Source organism: Equus przewalskii, chromosome 19 (genome assembly GCF_037783145.1).
Source record: "Equus przewalskii isolate Varuska chromosome 19, EquPr2, whole genome shotgun sequence".
In the NCBI taxonomy this organism is placed as follows: domain Eukaryota; kingdom Metazoa; phylum Chordata; class Mammalia; order Perissodactyla; family Equidae; genus Equus; species Equus przewalskii.
In genome coordinates, this window is record NC_091849.1 from 1148720 (window position 1) to 1173082 (window position 24363).

The following is a 24363-nucleotide window of genomic DNA, read 5'->3' on the forward strand; positions in this document are numbered from 1 at the left end:
CCGCTCCTTTGATTTTGTCGTTGTTGTTGAAGGGGAGAGGATGTAGGTTAACCAGCATCCTGAAAGGGAAGCACAGCACAAAACTGCGCGTGGAGAAAGAGCACAGGGCGTGATGGGGTCCCCTCTGTCTGCTGTGGACTCGTCTCTACAGCCAGACAAAGGGCCTCCTTACTCAGCCTTTGTGTGACTCTGTTTCTTATGTGACCGGGCTCCTCCACCCCACCAGCTGTCCTTCGGTACTAGTCTAGCAGGAACATAGGCAGCTGCAGCTTGTGGTATTAAAATCCTTGCCACCGAAGATTGCATGGAGCTGTCGGTAGTATTTGTCATTTGCATCTAGGAGCCCCAGAAAATTAGATTAGAATGATTCTGAAGTTGCTAAATGGTAACCAGAGAGAAATAATGGAAAATAAATGATCATCCTGTTTGGGGGCCTGCATCTGCTCAGCAAGTGTGAATGGACTTGAGTCAGTGTACATAAGCAAGCTTTTTTCATGTAACATATCAACTCCTTATATCTAAAAGAGTTTCAGAGGGATTTTGACCTCTTGAACTTGCTCTTAAGTAATTCTACACCTCCTTCAGGTACCAGTGTTTATAAATCTTTCTTTATACACAGTGCAAGTTTGACTGTGTTGGATTCAGTTTCCTTAAGGCAAGTATTCCCTTGACAAGTAAATGCTTTCATAGAAAGTACACTGGCAATGCTTATCTGTCCCAGAAAAACGTCACCTGCTTCCACATCGTCTCTCTGGAGAGAAACTCCAGGGCTCACAATATCTCTTTTTTTCCAGGACAGGCTGTACTTAAATTAACCCCAGCAGGTAGACAGACACCTTCCAAAGCAGTAGAGGGTCATGAATTATAGGGTCACAGGTCCCGGAAAACCGGGCGCTCCTTCCCGTGTCCCCTGCTGCTGTCGTCAGCAGAGCGGCCTCCGCCGTCCTTGTTTAGACCATCTGTCTGGCACAATCTGTTGTAAAGTTCATTTTAGCCCAGTCATTGAGTGAATGGTCAAAAGTTAGGAATCTGTGGAGTTCAAATTATGGGCATTTTATTATCTTGACAATATTATTTTTTATCAAGCTATTGGTTCTCTTCTTTTGGTAAATTACAATTCTCAGCTTTTTCTCCTTTTCCCATAAGCTTGGGCATAATGGCAGCTTTAAAGAGAATCATTCCAGCAGACATAGCATCCTTTGCCTCTTCCTTCCTCTCCTTCTGGGTCAGGTTTCCACAGCAAACTTTATCTGGAGGAAGATCAGAAAATCTGTCTGAAACCTCTGCCTTTCTTCCTTGCCACTCCTCTCTGATTTCACACTCCAGTCCTGCCGAGCGATGACATGCCCACAGGCACCTCTTTTCACACCTGAAGACTTCTGTTGCTGCCCTCTGGTACCTGGCTAACCCCTTTTCTCCCCAGTCTTAGCTATGACAACTTTTCTTTCTGGAAGCATTTCTTCACCCCCCGTGATTGGTCAGGAGGCACTCTTATTTGTACCTGCAATTTGGATCTCTTAAGGATAATGTTGGGGAAGTACAGGAAAGACTGTCCCCTCCAGGTATGCTCCCCCATGCTTACTCCTGGGTGGCTGGGCATTGGTGCTCGTTGCTACAGGGCAGAAAGAAAGTAACCTGGCTGGCCATCTGCTCCTGGCCCTTGTCTTCTGAAGACACTGGTTCTTGGGGAAAAAATAGAGGACTCAAGGAAGCTGGGAAGTTCAGAAAGACAACCCTTTCACCCCTTCTGGCCTCCCATCCCAGACTAGGAAAGACCCTCAGAGCTGAGGAGAGAAGAGCTGAGGAGAGAAGAGAGAACACAGAGGACATGACTGGTAGACTTCAGCGGCTCCCTGATCAGGAAGCACTGCCGGCTGCTTCCGAGAGAGCCCTGCCGGGATGGGAAAACTGCAGGCAGCGAGTTGGAAGGAACAGCGAGGGGACAGTGTGGGGAGGGGCGGGGACAGGACTGAGGACAGCTCCGTGCTCACTGTGTGGGCCTATCGGACAGAGTGGGGGACCCTGGGATGTGTCTGAGAGGAGACCACACTGAGGACCAGACCCCTGCACACATGCCCGGGCACTACAGAAGCCGTGCCAAATTTAATGCCAACTCAAGGGAAGGGGGAGATCCAAGGTGAACTGAGACTGAGTTTCATCACCCTCGTGGAACAAGAGCTCGCATGACAGTCACATTATTAAAGAAAATATGAATTTCCTGACAACTTTAGCCATGGACTTAGACTCGTACCTGCTGTGTCTGTAGCACACACTGGCCATTCTTTATTGTAATTACCTGTTTTTAAACTTTTCTTCCCCAATATAAACTCTTTCAAGGCAGGAGCTGGGTTTGCTGTTGTGTACCCAGCGCCTGGTCCTTGCTGGCACCAAGCGCCTGGACTCGGGTGGGTCTGGCAAGCCCCGCGGCACCCACAGGGGCTAGCTCGATGCTGGGCGGCCTATGGGGAGAGACGCTACGTAGCTGTTTAGAAATTGGTATGGTATTTAAGCATTTTATGGCATGGAGAGAAGTGTTTGTTACTTTAAGTGAAAAGAAAGTAGGTTTCAAAACATTGTAATAAATTTTTAAAAATTTTATGGAATTCATGCATAAAATTTTTTAAAAAGTAGTCAGAAGTATAAATTGTATCTCTGAGTGGTATAATGATGGGGATTTTTAATTTTCTTGTGTGCTTTTTGTATTTTCCAAAATTTCTCCAATAACCACATATTTTGTTATCAGAAGGGGAAAAAAAAAGCGCAAAATGTAATCCTTCTAAGTTGGTATGGCTTTAAATGTGCGTGTGTGCGCTGGTCATTCTCGGGCTGCGGTGTGCGGTCCCCAGTGGACCCCAGAGCCTGTCGCCTTGGAGGGGCACAGCGCTGGGAGGCGGTCTGCCCAGCAGAGCCGGGCGCCCGCCTGGCCACGGGGAGCTCCCTCTCACCCAGCCCGTCTTGAGTTGGTTCTTTTTCCTGCTATTTTCCTTGGACCCCCTTCCCCTCTGACTCACCTTTTCTCCAAAAAGCATGCCCTGTCCTTCGAGTTATGATGCTGCAGATGAGCTCTCTCTGGCCTCCGGGCTGCGTCGCGGCCCTCGCCGGCTTCCTCCCGGGCAGAGGTGGGACCTCCGTCCCTCACCCCGACTCCCCCTGGGGGACCTCCATCCGTCAACCCCAGTGTTCTTTATTTCTCCAGACTCACTCTTTGCCCCTGGCCCCACGTTTACCCTCATGTGAATGGCAACACTTGGATTTGCTTGAAAACAGGAAGGAAAAGAACTTTGATATACATTTTTGACTGTGGTAAAATAAACACAAAGTAAAATGTACCATTTTTAAGTGCACAGTTCTGTGGCATTAAGCGCATTCACATTGCTGTGCAACCATCCCCACCATCCATCTCCGGAACTTCTTTCATCTTCAAAACTGAAGCTCTGTCCCCATTGAACCCTAACTCCCCATCCGCCTCCCCAGCCCCTAGTAACCCCCATTCTGCTTTCTGTCTCCAGGAACCTGACTCCTCTAGGGACCTCCTATAAGTGGAATCATGCAGTATTTGTCCCTTTGTGACTGGCTTATTTCACCGAGTATAGTGTCCTCAAGGTTCATCCATGTTGTAGTATGTGACAGAATTTCCTTCCTTTTTAAGGCTGAATGCTATTCCATTGTATGAATAGACCACATTTTGCTTATCCATTCATCCTTCTATGGATGGACATTTGGGTTGCTTCCACCTTTTCGCTAATGTGAATAATGCTACTATGAACATAGGGGTACAAATATCTGTTCGAGATCTTGCTTTCAATTCTTTGGGGTATATGTGGAATTGCTAGATTATATGGTAATTCTATGTTTAGTTTTTTGAGGACCCTGCATACTGTTTTCCATTGTGTCTGCACCATTTTACATTCCCACCAACGGTGCACAAGGGTTCCAATTTCTCCACATCCTCGCCAATACTTGTTATTTTCTGAAGAACATTTATTTTTTTTAACAGTGTTCATTCAACAAACATCTCCTGAAGATCCGCCATGTTCCTGGCCTTCTGCCGGTTTCCAGGGGTTCACAGCTTCAACAGGACAATGTCCTGGCCTTGAGGGGACCATGGGCTAGTGTAGGAGGTGGCAGATACTGAGTAGGTGCTGTGGGCAGGGCATCTCCACCAGCTGGGTTGGAGGGTCAGTGATGGCCTCCAAGAAGGAGGAGTTTTCATCTCCCATTGTTAAGGTGAAGAAACTGAGGCTCAGAAACCTAAAGCTACTAGCCTAATGTTGAATGACAGCTAATAGGCGAAGCCAGGATTCTAATCCAGATCTTTCTGATTTCAAAGCCTTACCTCTCAATTCTGATGCCATGCTGTAGTTTAGGAACTGAAGTCAGAGAGTTGACACAGTGTGCCCAGTCCACACGGCTGGCGAGCTGCCTACCAGCATCAAACTCAGACTTTCTAAGATGTTTGGCCTTTTTTCACCGAAAGAAGCCCCACAGATGGGAGCCTATCCCTTTAGAAGGGAAAAGAGACTAGAAGCACAGAGCACAGCAAGAGTTCCAGAGCAAGAGAAGAGCCAAGAATTTGGGATTATGAATTAAGGTCTGGCTCCCCCTACTCAGACTCTCTTAAATGATCCTTTATTGGGTGCTAGGTGCTCTAGCATGCCTCAGCTCCTGGGATCCTTGAAGCAATCCCAGGACAGGCGCTGTGCTCCTCCCCTACAGATGGGGCCACGGAGAGGAGAGCCTTGTTCCGGCTGCATGGCCAGCAAGTGTCGGGGAAGTGACCGAACCCCAGCTCCTCCTACGCTGGGGCTCCTTCCTCCTGCTATAAAATTCTTTTTTAGTTTCTTCTGTAAAATGAGGCACTTGCTTCATCAGGCTGTTGTCAGGATTAGTGAGTACAGCGCCGAGGATGATGTCTGGGGCATGCTTAGTGCTTCGGAGATATTGGCTATTATTGTGATAAGTTTGGTATTTCTTAGAAGTTCCTTTGAGGGTAGGGAAGGTATCTTATTTCAGTGTTTCCTAAAATTTAAATCACACCTATACTGCCTTCAAAATTTTGTTTATGATTATTTAAATATTATATAATTAAAATTTATGATGACAAATATTTATTCAATATGCCATTATCTATTTAAAATGTGACTTCTCAAAATACACTTAAAGTATTGTTATTTTCTTAGAATCTTTAGGTGGACTCACTTTTCAAATTTAAATGACTACTTTGCATCATTGCAAGCAAAAACAATTTGTAAAAAAAGACGCAAAGTTGATATTTTCCAACATCCATTTGAAATAAATAATGATTGAAACAAAAACGTCCATTGCTGTACCACCTGGAACAGTCCTCGCCCAGCTCCGGGCACCACTCGTCAGGGAGGCCTAGATTCCTCTCCCTCCCCATTTGCCACACCGTGTTCGTCAAAACGAACGGAATGGAAAATTTAATTAAGAAGAATGAGTTTCTTGATTGATTATTGACTTCATGGCAGGTACTTCCCATATTCTACCCTATATTGTTAATGATGTCTTATATTAATGAAAATGGTGTAATACAGTTAAGAAGGTTTTTTCTTAAAGAACTTTCAAGGGTTAAATTTGCAGAAATGGAACATGGCAGGTTCTAAAGAAAATCCCCTCCCTCCCCCAGGTGACTGAGCACCCTCTGTCCGCTGGAACCTAGAGTGACTGCCATCCCCCCAACTTCCCACTGTCTGGAGGCCTCTAAGTGGTCAGAATATAGAGACTGGAAGGGGGCATCAGCTCTTTAGAAAATGTTTTCTCTGATCAACCACAAATCTCAAGCAAATAAGCAAATCCCTCTTTGAAACCTGGCAACTGGACCCCTCTCTGCAACCCCACAGTCTAGCTGAGAAGAGAGCAGACGTGGTCTGGCCCGGGGCGTCCCTGGTGCTCCCCTCCTCCCAGATAAGGGAGGTGAAGTGAAGCCCTTGGCCAGTCTCATGGACTAACTTAGGTTTTGTCATGTTGCAAAAACATTACTTTTCTCTGTAAAGGATTACATGTTAGAGCTTTTGGCAAAGGCTTGGCAAAAAGACCAAGAAATGCAAACACTAAAGCTGAGACGTTAAATTAAGAGGCACGCCAACGTTTCGGTCACTCCTGTTGCTGTGTTACCTGGCCAGTGCCCCCACTGGCCCACCGCTGTGTGCTTCTGTTACCACCCACTCCTGCCCCAACTTTCCCGATTCCTGTAAGGTGGCTAAGGGGCTGTTTTCCTCAGCTTAGTAAGTAACAGCAAGGCAAAACTCAAACTTTTCTGACCCCAGTCATCATATACAACATTAAACCTTAAAAAGGGGGCCAGCCCGGTGGCATGGTGGTTGGGTTTGCACGCTCAGCTTCGGAGGCCGGGGTTTGCTAGTTCAGATCCCAGGCATGGACATACACACCACTCATCAAGCCATGCTGTGGTGGTGTCGCACATACAAAATAGAGGCAGATTGGCACAGATGTTAGCTCAGTGACAATCTTCCTCACTAAAAAAAAAAAAAAAAAAAACCCTTAAAAAAATGTTTAGGTTTAGATAAAAGTACATTTGTATTTTCTACTTTTGTAGAAAGGGTGGGGAAGGAAGCAGAACGAGAGACATCACCCATCTGTGTGAACTGGTTCGGCACTGTGGCGGTTCTGGACTGGTGGGCCTTTCTAGTCCTGCATCGAGTCCTCGGCCTCCTCTGTGGCAGACCAGCTGCCCTGAGGGTCTCTGGGCCTCCTTCCAGCTTAGAACATGGCTCTAGTTCACAGCTTCCATCAGCACAACGGGTTAAGGGGGAGAAGATTTCTTGGGCCAGCTCTTTCCCGCAGGAAGGCCTTGAGGAGCACAGGACAAGGACCGCGCAGCGGGAGGGGCGTTGGCGGCCGGCCTGAGCGAGCCCTCTGCTGCCCGCTGCTCTCCTCATGCTTTGGGGCCCCCTCCCTCCTCCCTGATCCCTGATTCTTCCTTCAGCCCCAAGAGACTTGGGCAGCTCAGGTTGCCACCTACTCTATAGGGCGAAGTTGGAGAACCCTCGAAAAGTCCCTTTGGAAATGCAGGAGAAAAATCCAGCTGTTTAGCACAGCTATTTAGAAAATGGAAGAGATTTGTGGGACCAGAAAACTTGAAGGAGAGTTGGGTGGATCCCGAGCATTGCAGACAGAAGTTTCTGTTGGGGAGACATTGGGAGAATATCAGCCAAAGGGGAACGGAGGGTGGAGCGTGGCACTGAGGGCCTTGAGGGCGAGAGTGGGGGGAGCAGGCCTCCCCACGAGTTTGCACAGTGAGTTCTGAGGGATGTGGGCATTTTCCATTGGCGGAGGGTGGAAAGATCTGACAACTGCCAGGTGATAGCTGAGACCCTCACAGGCTGGCTGGGCTCCTCACCAGCCCAGCCTCACGCTTCAGCCCCACTGAGTGCGGCCACGGGTGAGGGCCAGGAGGAGTCAGAGAGCGTTTACTCCTGTTTGTAAAGTGCATCGCACACAATGGGTCTGAAGTTATACGCAACCTGCTTAGCTGTCTTGGGCACAGAACAAGGAAGGCTGTCTTGCTGCGGCCGGGCGAGTGCACGACCCGCCACCAGCCTGTTCCTGGTAAGCCCAGCAAAAGTCCCCACCAGTCCAGGATGATGAATAACAGCTTTGCCATTAGAATGCAGCCCCGGCAACAAAGCACGACCTCTGCATGGGGAAAGCAGACCTTTACTCATCTGACCACCGAGCTCTCGGGGCTCTCCTGGTGCCAGCAGTGTGGCTCCCATGGGCTGCAGCCCTGGGGCCACGGCCTCTCGGGCTGCAGGAGGCCTTATGGCAAGGCCTGATGAGCCCTGGGGCAGCAGCCAGCCTGCCAGGCCGGCTGACTAGCCTGGCCCCTTCAGGGGGCTCTTGGTTTCTCCTCCGCGCCCGCCTGCCGCTCTGGGCCCGTGTCGGGCGCCCTCCCCCAGAGGCAGGGCGGGAGCAGCAGCCTTTCTCAGGCTGTGGAGCTCCTGCGGTGGCAGCTCTGGTGCCCACTCGCTGGACAGGAGCCCCTCAGGCTGAAAAGCTGGGAGCGTCTGTGGGGCAGAAGGGGAGAGGGAGCTGCAGCCACCTGCGGTGGCCCTGAGGGGACAGCTATGGGGCCTTAGAGAGACAAGAGGCAGCTAAGAAGAAGGATGGGAGCCTGAGGCAGGACCAAAGGGAGGAGCCCAGATCGGAGAGGCAGGAGTGTTGGGCAGCCGGGAGGGCTGTCCTAGGGTTACTGGGCAGAAGCCCTGAGCAGAGCTGGACATTTGCAGCCAAGGCCCGAGGAAGCCTGGTCTGGAAGCCAACATGTGGCAGCTCTGGCAACATGTCAGGCTGAATGGGAACCAGAAAACTCCCGGATCTGCTTCCTCAGGTCACCTTTGCACGTCTCCCAGTGTCTCGACTGCCTCCCTGCAGAGAGGAGAGAGACGAGCCTGCACAGTGGGGCTGCCTGTGGGTCAGAAGCCTTGCATTCTCTCTGCCCTGAGAAATGGCCCTGGGCTCTGCCCTTCGTGTGTGGGTGTGAGGGGCGCAGGAGGAGGAAGGGGGCCAAGTGGAATGCCCCCGTTGACATGCTGGGTGTCATCAACACACCTTCTGCCTCCTTCCCTGCCTGGGGGCCGGGGCTATGGTGTGCTGGAGCTGGCTCAGCTGGGTTTTGACGGTCCAGTGTCCACTTTTCAGTGGTCATTAAACAAAATCATTATTAAAAATTAAATTATATAAATGTGTAATAAGTTATATTAAAAACAAAGATTACAAATCCTCAAAATAGTCATTACTTCCAAATTATTTTGACTATATTACTATTATTTCTGCTTTGGGGATTATTTGCATGTATTATATCTGCATGGTGGAAATCGTACATGACTGTGTGCCACGGCACATACTTTCCCAACTCTGCGTTCAGGGGCATCGTGTCCGTTGCTTGAAACCGACCATGGAGGGAGTCTTCACACTGCGGGAAAGGGAGACACTGCAGGCCAAGCTCCCCTCTCCCGCCTCCCCCAGCCCTTTGCCAACATTCTCAGCACACCGCTGGGTGGATCTGGTTAGCCCTTGCACTCCCTGTTCCTCCCGCTTCTGGGCTAGCTGCTCTGGGAGGTGCTAGGGGCAGAGGGAAGCTGGCAGAGATGGAAGGAACCAGAGTCTCTTGCTTCTCCAGTATAGCCCTCTCTTGGGGAACTCTGGCCTGTGGGGGCATCCATAGCTGGCTCTCCTGAGTGAGCCTTAGGTGAGGGGAAGCAGGGTCACTGAGGACCTTGGTCTATAGGGACGAGAGAGCTCTTGGAGCTCCCAGACCTGCAGGCCTGGTTCCTGGCTTTTGTCCTGGGCTGGCCCCCCTCAGCCAAGTTTGCCTCATTCTGTTGTGCCTGCTCTTGCCACACTGAACAGTGGCTGCTCACCCCTGTCTGTGTCTTGCTGGCCCCCTCTCCCATCCTCTTTCCCCACTTCCCTGTGGCCAAGATAATGAGGCCAGCATCTTGTTCTCGTGCAGCATCTTCAGTCCCTGCGTGTGTTTCCTGGAGCACCCCTCATTTGGCTGTGGCAAAGGAGGTGCAGCCCACCCCCACGTTGTTGGGAGGGGGTAAACCCACAGTGCTCTGCCCGAGGTCCACGGGCCACTCCTTGCTGTGAGGGTCTCCAGGCCCTCCCCTCTCAGCCATCTGGTGGCAGGGGCGAAGGTGCAGACGCTGGGGCAGAAGAGCCAGCGGGCTGAGGAGGGCTATGACCCCAGATCATTTTCAGATTTCTTTCCAGTGTGCTTGCCTCTTTGTCACCAGCTGGGTCGTGACAGAGCAGCAGCCAGAGTGTGCTTCACCATCCCGGCACCCCACAAACAAGAAGCAAGCTCAGGAGAGAAAGAATATGATGGAGCGGGCCTCCGTGGGGGCTGCTGTGACCGGCCTGCCCTCACAGGGCAGCCAAGAGGAGCACTAGCCTCCCCGGGTTTCTCAGCGAGCTCCCTGAGGGAGGCACTGGGACAGCACTTCCTCTCCGCGGAGTGGGCGCCACCGAAAGTACCGGTGGCCCAGGCGTGCTCTAGGTTTAGCCGAGAGGACACACAGGAAGCCCTTCGCACTCTGCCCGGCTCACAGTAAATGCTCAATAAACCACAGCCCTGTTACCTCTAGAAAAGGGGCATCTAAGGGCAGGGGCATGGCCATGTTTGTGCAGCGCCCCTCAGGGAGGACACAGCCTCAGCAGGCCCACGTGGATGTTTCTATCCCTGCCAAGCAGCCAGGACAGCTGCCGCCCACTCCGTGTCCCCCAGGAGCACCCCTGCCACCCGGGGAGCCAGAGGCGCGCTGCCAGGCCCTCCCTTCGACCAGGCCTCTGTGGGAGGAAGGGTCACTGGGATGAGTCTGCGGGACGTGGGGCCCCTGGGCCCTCGCTCTGAGAGGAGGGCCCACAGGACACAGGCTGCTCCTCCTCACACCCTCCTTGGGGCTGTGGGGCTGCGACCAGAGGGCACAGGCCACGCCCTGAGAGGGGGTGATCTAAGCTGCCCTCTGCCTGTGGAGTATCTCCGCTGGGCCCAGGGCCCCAGGCGAGGTCACCAGCAGGGGAGACTGGCCACAATGACCTGGACTCAAGTGCTCCGCGTGCCGAGAGAGCCGCACACCTGGTTACAGGGGGGGTCCATCCGGCTCAACAGGGCAGGGCAGACGCCCTCTTTTCACGACAACCTTCAAATACTTGGCCCCCCCGCTCCTCTCCCCTGAGGCTGCTCTTCTCCAAAACTAATATTTTAACCTCATTAGGAGGGGAACAGAGGGAATAAATTAAAAAAATTCAAGGGAAAGGTGGCCCTCATGGTATGCTCCTTCCCCGCCCGCCGCCTGTCGCCATTTTCCCGTGGTTTCCCTGAGCCCTTTCCATCTGCTAAGGGAGTCTTCTCTTGACTCTCTCTCAGGTGTGTCACCCAGGCTTGAGAGAAATCTCCTTAATACCACAGAAGGCGCATGGCATGACATGCCCAGCTGAGTGGCAAGACTTTCTGGGGTAAGGAAGTTCTCAGATCCCAGTCCTTGACCCCAAGAGAAGGATCCTCACCTTCGAGTGGGTTGTGTATCCTCTCTCCCATGTCCTGTTCCTGAAAAAACCGAATGTCAAACATGGTCCTCTAGGTATTAACTGAGCCCCACAGAACAGCAGTTTGCTGTTTCTAGGCACCATGATTCTACCAACACAGTTAAAATAAGGTGCAAAGTACTGTGTAAACGGAGGGAGCCTATTTCAGAAGGCATGCATGTAGAATTGGATGGAAAGTGTTGCAATGGGTACAATTTGTTTTTCTACATCATTCCAATGATGTTATTCTCTTAATTTAGACAGCTTAAATTCAACTTCATATCTGCACCTCTGTTATGTCATTATTAGCAATGCCAATTTCTTGTTTAATTTCCATGCAAGATAGGACTTGCCTGTGAAATGCATTGACAGAGGCAATATTCTATATTTAGTGAAAGAGATGTTATCTATAAATTACAGGGAAATGATTACATCAAGGTCCTCTGTTGATGAAATAAACCACAAGAAAGAAATAAAGTGTATGAGAGAAACAACATCCTAAAAGTCACTGAGAACCAGAGCTGGTTGACTTTCTTGCGTCTGAAGATTCCTTTGCCCGCAAGTATCCTCCGAGTGAACAAGCAGGATGGCCTTCGTGCCTTTCAGGGGGTTAAAGGAACAGCAATAGCGTTACGACAATTTCCTTCACATCCTGAGAAAATCACCCTCTCTGTTGGATGGTTGTACATCTAAACCACAAAACCACCAGGGTAACTGGGTATGTTTTTAGGAAGGACGAGAAGCATGCCACAAATGTCCCCTAGGCTTGCATAAGACTTGGAGTTGGGAGAGAACCTATTGCCCCCCATCCTGGTCAGTCCTTTCACTTTTCTAAATAAGGAAACTGAGACACAGAGAGGGCAGGGGGCCTGCCCAGGGCTGGATGGCTGCCGGGCTGGGAGCACACCAAGACTTCCGCCTCCCTGTCCTCTTCTTCCCGTCAAGTACAGTGAACTCTCTCGGCCTCTGCTACAATCAAAACTGTCCAAGAGAAGAATCACTCATGTAATTCTAAATCTCCTAGTATCCTCATTAAAAAAGAATAAAAAGAAACAGGTGGAATTAGTTTTGATACTATCTTCTATATGAAACGAACATATCCAACATTATCCTTTCGACATGTACTCAATATGAAATAATAATTAGGGAGAAATTTTATACCTCTTTTTGTGCTAATTCGGGTGTGTAAGTTACACTTACTGCACCTCTCAGTGCAGACCAGCCAGGTTTCCAGGGCTCCGCGGTCCCCGGACTAGACTGCAGACATGCAAGCAGGGCCTCGGATCAGGGCTCCCAGTCGGGTGCTGCCACTTCTCACGGCGTGACTTTAGACAATCCCCTGGAGCTCAGATTTCTGCAAGCGTGAGTGAGGACGTATGTGCCTCTTGTCCTGGCTTGTGAGGACTCCACGATCCCACCATCCAAGATGCCCGGGAAGCATCCGTCTCGGCGCTCGGTGCCCGGGAGCATCCTGCTTCTCCACCTGCCACTCGGGCCGGTGTTCTCCTTAGCGAAGGTCCTCCCAGGTACGCTGGGCGACAGGGCCGCTCCTCAGCATGTCATTCAGGTGACTCAGGACCACACGCTGGGAGAGAGCACCAGGGGTGAGTAACTCGATTCAATTTTTTTAAAAAACAAGTATTGAAAATCTCCTATTTCCAAACACTGGGCTTGGATATGGGAGTTTGATGTTTAAAAAGATGCAGTTCCTATGTGGGGGACAGGGTGGGAGTGAGGGGGCAGCATTTTGGAACTCTCTGGACACTCTGTGTAACTTTTCTGTAAAGCTAAAACTGCTTTAAAAATATATGTATATTAAAAAGAAGACAGGGTCTTTGCTATATCCAGTTGATTATAGTCAGTTCCACCATCAGCCTGGCTGGGCTGCGTGCAAATTCGAGGCTGGTGGAGCTGGGCGGCTCTGCCTCAGCACCAGTCCACTGGGGGACGCGAACGTGCAGATCAGCTATAGACTGAAAGGCAAAATGAAGCAAGTCCAATAACAGGAGGAAAAGAAAATCACAGGAAAGCAGAGGATAAAGAAGGAACTAAGCCTGGGAAGACAAAGAAATGGAAGAGGTAAGGAAAGAAATGAAGGAGCCAGGTGAACGCACTGAAGGGCAGCACCCATGTTAGATACCTGCTCCATCGTGCCGGGCCCCCAAGACCCCATGATTCTGTTATCACTGCTTCGTGCCAATTGAGCGTCTATTGATGGGCTCTTGGGCCCATCTCTAAAGCCTGAGGATGCCCCACTCGTACCACAGGCCATGTGAACATGAGACACTGAGTCAAGCCTCATAACTCTCCTGGGGCAACACCTGGACCAGGAAATGATTCTCTCCACTCCAGGCATGACCGCCACCTTGGCAGCCTTGAAATGTGCTCTGCTCCCATGGGCCCTGGAGCCTTGGCCCACCAGCACCCAGGCCCACCCAGCGTTGTCCTCCCAGTGGGGGTCCTTGGGGCCCCTTCACCCACACCTTCTTGCCCAGTTGCCCATGGAAACAGATTTTGTCAATGGCTGACTCCTGGTTTGTACCCACTGGTTTCCCAGTCATGGCGTTATCCTTCTTACCCTTGTTCACTAGAAAAATAAGCTAAACTAGCCTCAGCTCCATGGAGAGCTGCCACCACAGTCCGTTTCCATCTGAGGCTTTCCTAATGAGATACAAAAACTCCTGCCTGAGGCTTGGGACTCGTGCCCCCACAGAAGTGAAAGTGTCGGTGTGGAGCCCTGGCATTTGCATCCTGCGGCAGGCAGTCGGGGAGGGCGCTCCGGAGACCTGCTCTGCCTCCAGCGTTCACGTGGTCAGGTCAAATCCAGTCGCCACCTCAAACCACACTCTTTCAGGAACAGTCCCGGCCCTGTAAAGAGCTGAGGACAGTTCGGTGTGACCACATCCACCAGAGGTTACCCTCACATGCTAGCCGCCCTGCAGATAGAGAGACTACAGGAGAAGGTCAGGCTGCCAAAACAGCCATACGCAGCTTGGCCAAGCTGATGGAGGGTGTCAGAAGACACAGACTTGAAGAGGTCGATCTTTAAAACTGGTGGCAACCTCCATTTCCCTTGTATTTTTCCAGAAATATTCCATTTCAGCCAAACCATTTGTGGATATCTACATAAGTGGGAGAGGAACAGAGACATTCATCAGGATCATACACCCCGACTTCAGGATAGTGCCTACACCTTGCAGACATTAGTGACAGGCAGAGAGATGACCATCTGTCACATTAGTTTCTGTATGTTTGAAATATTTCATTAACCAATAAACCCCCACCACAAAAGCTATGTGGATGGCAAATCAGCACACGAGTAGATGCTCCTTATCGTTAGTCATTAGGGAAATCCAAATTCGAACTACAACAATTCTACACGTTTACTAGAAGGGCTAAAATAAGAAACAAAAAACCTGCTAATAACAAGTGTTGACAAGGATGAAGAGCAACCAAACTCTCACATGTTGTTGGTGAGAAGGCAAGACGCCACAACCAGTTTGGAAAAGAGCTTGGTGGTTTCTTGTAAGTTAAACGTACGCTTACCATAGGATCAAAGTGTTCCACTATGAAGTATTTAACCAAGATCAATGAAAACTTAACCTCACATAAACATGAATTCATCTTAATTAATCTTTTTTTTTTTTCATTTTAAAGATTGGCACCTGAGCTAACATCTGTTGACAATCTTCTTTTTTGTTTCCTTCTTCTTCTCCCCCAAACCCCCCGGTACATAGTTGTATATTTTTAGTTGTGGGTCCTTCTAGTTGTGCCATGTGGGACACCACCTCAGCGTGGCCTGATGAGTGGTACCATGTCTGCGCCCAGGATCCAAACCAGTGAAACCCTGGGCTACCGATGTGGAGTGCGCAAACTTAACCACTCGGCCACAGGGATGGCCCCTAATCTTAATTAATCTTAAATGCATTTTTTTTAAAGTGAAAGAAGCCTGACTCAAAAGCTAGCTACTGTATGATTCCACTTACATGACACTCTAGAAAAGGCAGAAAACTACCAGGACAGAGTGCAGACCAGTGGGTGCTGGGCCTGAGGGTGGGGGTGTGGGGACGCATGGGACTTTTTAGAGTCCTGACTGTGCTGGTGGCTATCCAACTTCATGAACTTGTCAAAATTTGTAGAACTGTACCCCAAAAAGAGTAAGTTTTACTGCATATAAATTTTTTATTAATTTATGTCAAAAGTAGGTATTTCTGGTGGCTTCAGATCTCAGAAAAATCATTTTCCCTTCTGAAGAATGTCATAAAATTCTACTTTTCTAATAGATAAGATCCCTAAATTTTAAAAAAGGAAAAGAAAGAAGCTGACATCATTGAGAACTGTTACAGAGTCCCAACATTTCAGGGTCAAGAAATGACCGGGAAAGAGAAGCCAGCTTCCACACAGCCACGGCGGAGTGCCGCGAAAGCACGGGAGGCTGAGCTGGAAGGCGCCTCTGAGGTCAAACAGTAGTTGGTCTGTTTCTTTGCAGATGTGGAAGCTGGGGCACATGTGGCAAGCACAGAGTTGGGCCGACGATCAGCCCTCTGGGGCCATGAGGTGCCAGGCTACCGGTGGCCTAGGACAGAGGAAGGAGGGCGAGAGTGGGTGGTAGGGGCAGGGACCCTGAGATGTGCACCTAGTGCTGTTTCTGCATCAGTCACGGACACTTGTGGCCCTTTCTCCTCCCCTGGCCTTTCTCTCAAAATGCCAGGACCCAGGAAATCTTCCACAGCCCCAGTCAGGTATCCTCGGCACCGAAGAGTCAAAGTCCCATAGTCACCCCTTCCTTGGCCTGCCCCCCACTCGCTGGATCCCCACAAGGCTGTGGGGACACAGAGCCCCTGGTCTGAAGCTGCAGTAGGTCCCTGGGCGTTTGGCATCTCCCGTCCACTCTCGTCCTTGGAGCTGCTGGTGGCACAGGCCCTGTCTTACTTGCTCTGTGTCCCAGAGGCCGGCAAACAGCTTGGGATAGCAGTGACGACTCACAAAGACGAGCTTGAGAGAAAACCGAGCGGCCTCCTGGGCTGGGGCTGCCAGCCCTGGCCCTGCCTCTCAGAGGAAGCAGGGAGGGCTCCAGAGACGTAAAATAAGACATGTTTTGGGGGAGAAGTAACTAAGCTTAGATGGGTTGTTCGCACAGTACCTCAGACCACACACACTCAGAATAAATACTTCATAATTGAAATGAGAATTACCTTAATTGCAGAACCAGTCAAGAAATTTTTTACATTTTTTTTAAGATTGGCACCTGCACTAACATCTGTGGCCAATCTTCTTTTTTTTTTTCCCTTCTCCCCAAAGTCCCCCAGTACATAGTTGTGTATTCTAGTTGTAGGTCCCTCTGGTTGTGGCATGTTGGATGCCGCCTCAGCATGGCCTGATGAGCGGGGCCATGTCCGCACCCAGGATCCGAACCAGCGAAGCCCCAGGCAGCCGAAGTGGAGTGCACGAACTCAAACACTCGGCCATGCGGCGGCCCCCCAGCAAAGCAATTTTTAAAGGGAGTCAGTTCAATGCACTTTGGCCCTGCAAGAATGCACAGGGACCCTTTGTGTGTTGTGTTCCATCTGCTCTTCATGCTCGTGGGGCTGCCCGTGGGGCCCCCCTGGTTGTGCAGGGCAGTGAAGACATACCCTGACGAGGCAGCTGCCACGCAGCCAAGATGAGTGGTCAGAGCGCAGTGACTCATTTCTCCACTGATGTTCACTTTTCATTCTCTGCAGGCTTGATCAACTGTCAGCTTTCAGGGGGAAAACGCCCAGGTCAAACACAGTTCTTCGGTTATTAGAAACGCTGTGTGGTTTCCCCCAAGTCCTTGGCCCTAGTCACTGGCATAAGCTGAGATAGAAGAGGCAATGGGCCTGCATGTGGGCCTCATTTGTTTTCGATTAAGACGAGCTCTGGGTTAGAAAGGGAAAGAAAGCAGTCTGCTTCAATACGACGTATTAGGGCCCAATGCCGAGGTCTGCAAAGTTGCAAAGGCAAGGCTTCTGGCCCCGGAGGCTCAGATGGAGGAAGGCCAGCAGGCGACAGAGGCTGCCACCGCCACACGTTTGTGGGGAGAGAGTTTCCAGTCCACCTGTGTCGTCTCTCAGAGCAGTCGCCTTGAGAGATAGGCACCTAAGCTTCCTGCTGGGACTGGGGAGCCCTCAGGGGAGAGCCATGCCCTTTGACCTCTGGCACCGAGGCCTGTCCTGGGCCTGTCCTGGGCTCCTGAAGGATACTGCAAACATGTTTTGGTGGTCGCATAAGTGAGTGGCAGCCCAGGCCCCACGGTCTCATTGCACGCATGACTTCTGGTAACTGGAACCTGAGTAATATCTGGTTGTTTCCCCAAATCAATTTCATTGGCAACTATTGTGAATATTCAAAAGAATGAGTTATGCTCTGCTCTGGAAAGAGTTCCAAAAGAGGATACTAGGCTCTGAAAGAGGGGCAGGGAATAGAAACATAAAGGAAACTCGCACTTGCATCTTTTTTTCAAACACAGTGTAAAATTCACCACCACAACCATCTTTCAGTGTCCCATTCAGTGGCATTATGTACATTCACACTGCTGTGCAACCATCACCGAGAACTCTTCTCATCTTGCAAAGCTGAAACTCTGTCCCCATTAAACAGCAACTCCCCCCCCATTCCTCCCGCCCCCAGCCCCTGGTGACCATCATTCTACTTTCTGTCTGTATGAATTTGACTCCTCTCGGGACCTCTGATAACTGTACTCATACAGTATTTGTCCTTTCCTGACTGGCTTACTTCACTGAACATAATGTCCTCAGGGTTCACCTATGTTGTAGCAGGTGTCAGAATTCCCTTCCTTTTTCAGGCTGAACACTATTCCACTGTGCGTAGAGACCACATTGTGTTTATCCATTCATCCATCTATAGACAGACATTTGGGTCGCGTCTACCTTTTGGCTATTGCGAATAATGCTGCTGTGAATACGGGGTACAAATATCTCTTCGAGACCCTTCTCTTGTGTCTTTTAGGTGCACACCCAGAAGCGGGATCGCTGGATCATATGGTAATTGCATGTTTAACTCTTCGAGGGGCTGCTACACTGTTTTCCACAGCAGCTGCCCCATTTTACATGCCCACCTGTCTGAGCTCCGCTGCTGTGACAAGAACCGCAGGCTCATAAACAACAAACATTCATTTCTCACAGCTCCGGAGGCTGGAGTCCGAGATCCTGACGCTGGCAGATTCTGTGCCTAGCGAGGGCTTTCTGTTTCTAGACAGTCATCTTCTGGCTGTGACCTCACATGGTGGAACGGGCAAGAGAACTCTCTGGGGTCTCTTTTATAAGGTCACTAATCCCATGAGGGTGGTGCCCTCATGACCTAAGCACCCCCAAAGGCCCACCTCCTCGCACAAACACTTGGGGGTTGATTTCAGCATACGAATTTTCAGGGGCCACAGAAATCCAGTCTATCGCACACCAGGACTTTATTTTCTTTATGTCAGAGACAGACGGGCGTAGAGATGCGATTTTGCCGGAATAGAGCTGGTGGCCAGTAGAGGTGTGCGGAGGCGGCTGGGCCCAGAACCAGCGCCTGGCCTCAGGCATTTTCAGGTCAGGTTTCCTCAAAGGAATGAGTCCTCAGTCACATTCTGAAGGAGGCACTTTGGCGGGAGGCAGTGAGAGCAAGCCTCAGCCTGGGCGGAGCCCCCGCGGTGTGCACATGCCCTGCCCTTGTGCCCTGGAGCCCCTGGGGTGTGCACAGGCTCGTGCCTGCATCCCGGAGCCCCTCTCGGTGTGCATGGGGTCTGCCCTTGTGTCCTGGACCCAAGCAGCCTGCGGCTGCAAATCTGGCCACTGACAGCAGGCAAAACCGGTATAGGAAAGCGCAGCCGTGTAGACCTGGCATGAGTTTGACAAATTCCTTTAGGACAAATTGGATTTTTTTTTTTTGGTGGGGGAAGGAGGGTGGATCTAGGGAAATCAGCTAAAGGGGCATTGAGTTACACAGATATAAAACAAAGGCAGTTTGCTGACATGAATTCTGGCTGCTTAGAGGATAATAATCATAGTCACATACAAACAGCTATTATTTATAGGTATTAACTTATTCATTAAAACAACTCCAGGAGGGAGGTACTAGAATCATTCCATTTTACAGATGTGGCACAGAGAGGTCAAACAAATTACCCGAGGTCACACAGCTTAGAAGGAGGAACTCCCATTCAGCTCCAGGCAGTCCGGCTCCAAGTGCATAGCCTGCAGCGGGAAGAGTGTGGAACAACCAGACGCCTGGTCTCAAGGTGCTGCAATGCAGCTGAGGCCACAGGTAATGAAGACACAGCCGACCAGCCACATCAATGTGGTGTGTGTCATAATATGCATATGATGTATATAAGCACAGGGGCAGCAGGCTTTTTCTGTAAAGGTCCAGATGGCAAATATTTAAGGCTTTGCAGGCCAGGAGGAGAAAGTGGAAGACACGACGTAGGTCTCTGTTGCAACAACTCAGCTGCACCACTGGAGTGTGGGAGCAGCCCCAGCCGCACGCCATCGAGTGGGTATGCTTCCAACTAAACGGAATCTAGCGACGCTGCTCATGGCGTGCATGTTTGCTGAGCCTGGACCGCCAGCATGGGGCTGCAGTGCTGACGAGGGCTGGCCCAGGCCTTCATTTTTGTCTCAGACTCATCCTACCTGATATTATATCAGGGGTGGGCAAACTATAGGTCAAATTCAGCTCCTGGATTTTGGGTTTTTTCAACTATTAAGAAAATGTGAAAACTCTTCTCAGCTCCCTGGTCTTTGATCTCAGTCAACATTTTCATTACCAACAGTAGCACCAGGAATTGCTCCGATGCTTGAAATGACCCTGTCTGCTCAATGTGTAAATACAGTGACTTTTAAACTATTTATTACATTTGAAGCATATACTAATGTGGAAAGGATGGCATGGTGACCCATGCACTCACTGCCAGCTCCACTAATTCTCACCTGTGGCCAGTCTGGTTTCATCTGTGCCCTCCCACTACCCACAATCCCCAGGATTATTTTGAAATAAATCCCAGGCATTATGCCAAGAAATAAACTAATTTTAAAAGCACATATGCCTCAGAAGACTTTTTATTTAACAAAAATATATCATGCAAATCAATTAAAGATTGTATTAAATATCCATCAATTTGCACTGATTAAATTCATCCAGGTTTACCAGAAGAAAACCCTCAATATTTCATGATATAAATGCCCCAAATACAGTTCACTGATCTAGTTGCGTTGAAAATCAGCTTCCAGTGCATATTCATTTTCCCAAAAAATGGCCCAAAGGAGCATCACGCAATATTTGAGAACATAGGAAATTTTAATTTCCCAGGAGAACTCTATTGATCTGCTGATAGGCGTGTAACAGAACCACTCCCTGCCAACGCCGGTCACAGAAACTGAAGGAAACCCAAGGAAGGGTGTTCGCGGCCGCTCTTCTGAAAAGACAGCTCCCACAAGATGGACCAATAGAGCAACGTAACTGCATTAAAACCTTCTGTACTGACTAGCATGTTGCAACCTGTAACCTGTGATGTGGGTAATAATGAAATACCTAACATTCGTCCAGCACTTCTCAGCCAGTTAAACACTTTCTCTGACGTCGTCTCCCTTCATGCCTCTATTTCTAGCCTGCGGGTCACAAGAGGAATCGTGTCCCAGAACACAGGTGCAGCTCGGGCCACACCAAGTTCTCTGAAACATCCCCATCTGGGTACATCCTGTTCCCTCTACTGACAGTGTCTTTCCTTATCATATCTTCCTGGGGAACTACGTTTCTCCTAAACGCCCTGGGCAGCCAGAGAGAGGCCCTTGTCCTCCCAGGCATGAGGCTGGGCAGGACAGTCATAGGATCTTGGAGAGGAACAGACAGGCCCAGTGGTGTCACCCCTGGGCTGGGAGCCGGTGGGCTGACCCCAGCTGCGAGGAGCAGGCTTCCACTCCACAGCTGCCTGGAGAAGCCCGGTCGCCAGTCAGGGCTACGCATGCTCTATCACTGCTGGTTCAGAGGCCTTGTCTTTGCTCTTTGACAAGCCCTTCCCATTGCTGAAGACAAAATCCATCTCCCTTTATGGACTCACTCAGGCCGTTCACAAACACCTGGCTCTTGCCTTGCAGGCTGGGGTGGAACTCTGTTCCCTTGCTTCTCAGCAGGTAAGCACAACCATGGGACTTACTTTGACAGGTAAAATGCGACAGGAATTGACACATGTCCCCGCCAGGTGGACATTTTTTGAGCTGGTATGCACTTTGCCGCATTCTCTTTTCCCTAGCCCAGGGGATCCTGGAAGCTGGTGTGTGGACAGAGCTTCCTCCGCCCGGGGTGCCAGGGGTCACAAAAGCGAGCTCGCTGCCATGGCCTGGGGACTGCTGCCTCTCCCTGCCACCGCCTGCAGCCAGCTGCCTCAGCCCTGCTCCAGTCCTCCCGCTCTGCAGAGCCCCCTGCCTTAGCGCCACGCGCTGGTCTCCCTGACACCCGCTGAGGGCAGAGAGCTCAGAGCGCGCAGCAGGGGCGTTTTCTAAACCAGGAAGACAGGGCGGGACGGGAGCCAGAGCAGAGGGGCTCTGGTGGCCCCCTGTGTGCTCCCAGCTAGGGACCCTGTGGCCCTTGCCTGAGGTAGTCACCGCGAGTCCGCGGGTTTGGTTTGCACTCTCTGCTGGCGCTTCTTCCACACCAGGACACACCACCACTAGATCTTGTAGACGGAGGGAGACCAACTGTCCTGGCTTGCTCGGAACGGACTGAGGGCGTTCCTGGAACTCAGGAATTTCTGTTTTAAAAATGTCCCAGGCCAATTGGGACAAGTTGGTCACCTTCATCAAGTGTCCTTGGTCCCATCACTGTGCTTCTCATAGACATAGTTAACTGTTTCAAAGAAGAGGGGTAACATTTCTCAACTCACATATATTCTTTCTCTTCCCCCAACAATATGTCATTTCCTTTGCTGTTTTCCTCAGAATGAAAAGCAACATACATGGTGGGGAGCGCCGCCCCTGGGCTTTAGAAGAGTCTGGGGCACACTGACCACATGGGCCATGAAGCACCAGCCTCCCACACTCTGCCTGCTGGAGCCGTAGACGCTCACAGCACTGTGTGGACCAAGCACCCTCCCCTGCCCCAAGCAGAGATGGCCAGCATCCCTTGTCCCTGGGTTTCACCAGGCCACAAAGGCAGTGAAGATAAGCAAATCAAGCAAAGCAGGTTAAAGATCTCCCTCCCACTGCCCACCTGCTCCCAGGCTGAGTGTGGTCATGTAGTCGGAGAAATGAAAGAGGACCAATGAGTGCCCTCCCCAGTAGCTTATATTCAAGTAATCGGCGAACTTTTGGGCAAGCCATGTTCTAGAACTTTCCAGTAGGTGAAAGGTTGGTAGGAACACTACTTTGGGGAGGGAAGATTTCTCAAAGCCCCCAAGTTAAGCCTGAGTGCCCTGGGCAGGCTTTCATTCTCTGTCAGCTCTATGTCCACACCAGGACATGCCACCACTAGGATTTCTCAAATGTGCAGGGTGGCCAGCTGTCCTGACTTGCCCAAGACCGCGGGGGTTCCTGGGACTTACAATGACCCCACCACAAATCCTTTCTGCGCCTCCAATCTCAAGGAAAGTGCCCTCTTCATTGCCCAGCATCAGGTGTTCTGGTGGCAGGACCGGCCTCTCCAAATAGGCTGGCCCACTAGTCACATCCCGTTTGTGGATGTTGGGGTGCAGGTGAGATGCAAGTTCCGAAAAGCCCAAGGAAGTGTGTGCTGCCCTTCCGGGAGAGGCCCAGGCCCAGGGACCAGCAGTGTGTTTAGCTGGCAGGAGCAGGTGTTATTGATTTTCCCCTAGTGACTCGCTTGGGGCAGGTTATTACAGTTCTTTCCAGATGTGCCTGTCTCCAAAGGGGCGACACGACCAGGTCAATGCATAGAAGGGGATGGAAATTACTTCAGGGAAGCTCTATCCCGTACTCTCACCACCAGCTGGAACACGCCAGTGAGCAGCGGTCTTGCCTGTGGACCCAGGAGCATTTGCCCCAGCCAGGTGCCTCCTCGGCTCAGGACTCCCATGAGGAATGTATGGGGCAGTTCCCAAAGATGCAGGATCGCCTCTGTGCTGTCGCCATCCAAGCTCAGAGACACAGTCACGTGTGCCAACTCTTGTTTCAGCGATGCTGCGGGATCCCCCCAGTGCTCCCTACGTGCTTCCACCCCAGGTCCACCCACGTGCAGCCGGCAGAGAGGAAACCCCGCAGCATCCTCAGGCGTAGCGCGGCAGTGGAGGCCAAATGGCCCAGCCTCCCGCCTTCAGTGCTGGGGGATTCTGAGACCACCAGCTCTCTCCAGGGGCCCAGCTCCCCCACACTCACCTGCCCCTCCTCTGCTTCGCTTTCCACTCCCCATGCTGTGTCACCTCCGAGACACTTACTCGTGATTCTTGTCTCAGAGTTGGTGTCCGGGGACAACCACAGACTCTCCCTCAGTCATCACTGATGAATCTATTATTGGTTAATGTATTTAAAGCTTTGAGGACCTATCTGTATATGCATATTTTAGAACTCTTTGGGTAAATAAGGTTCACAGCTTCACTGCATAGTTTGTGAAATACTCCTTCCTAAATTCGTCTCTTCCAGCCTTCATCTCCACGGCCACCTCCGTGGCTTCTGTTCTCAGTCATCAAGTTTCCTGATCAGAGACTGTCTGAGTCCATTCGGGCTGCCAGAACAAATTACTGTGGACTGGTTGATTTAAACAACAAACATTTTTTTTCTCACAGTTCTGAAGGCTGGAGGTCCAAGATCAAGGTGCCCACAGATCTGGTGTCTGGTCCCCCTTCCTGGTTTGTAGACAGCTACCTTTACACTCTGTCCTCACATGTATCCTGGTAACGGCTTCCAATAAGGGCACTAACCCCATTCGTGAGGGCTCCACCCTCATGACCTGCTCCCTCCCAAAGGCCCCAGTGCTAACGCCATCACACGGAGGCAGCCAGGATTCAACATATGGATGGAGGGGGACACCCTCACTCCACAGCAGAGACGAGTCCTCCTTCAAAAAGTTGTGAAGAAAACACCGTGGCATCCTACCCTTTCCTGGCAGTTCCCAGCACCGTGGCAACTGCACGGTAACTGTGCCAGCAAACCCTAAGCCTCAGGAGGGCCGGGCCGTCTGTCCGCTCAGCATAGTCCTGGGGCATCATGGGCTCAGGTGGTGGTTGAATGGAGAAACGAGTGAAAATCCAGAACACTTCCTAAGACAACAAGCATTTTCACTTTTCTTTATTCCTCTCCAACTCTTACCCACATTCGT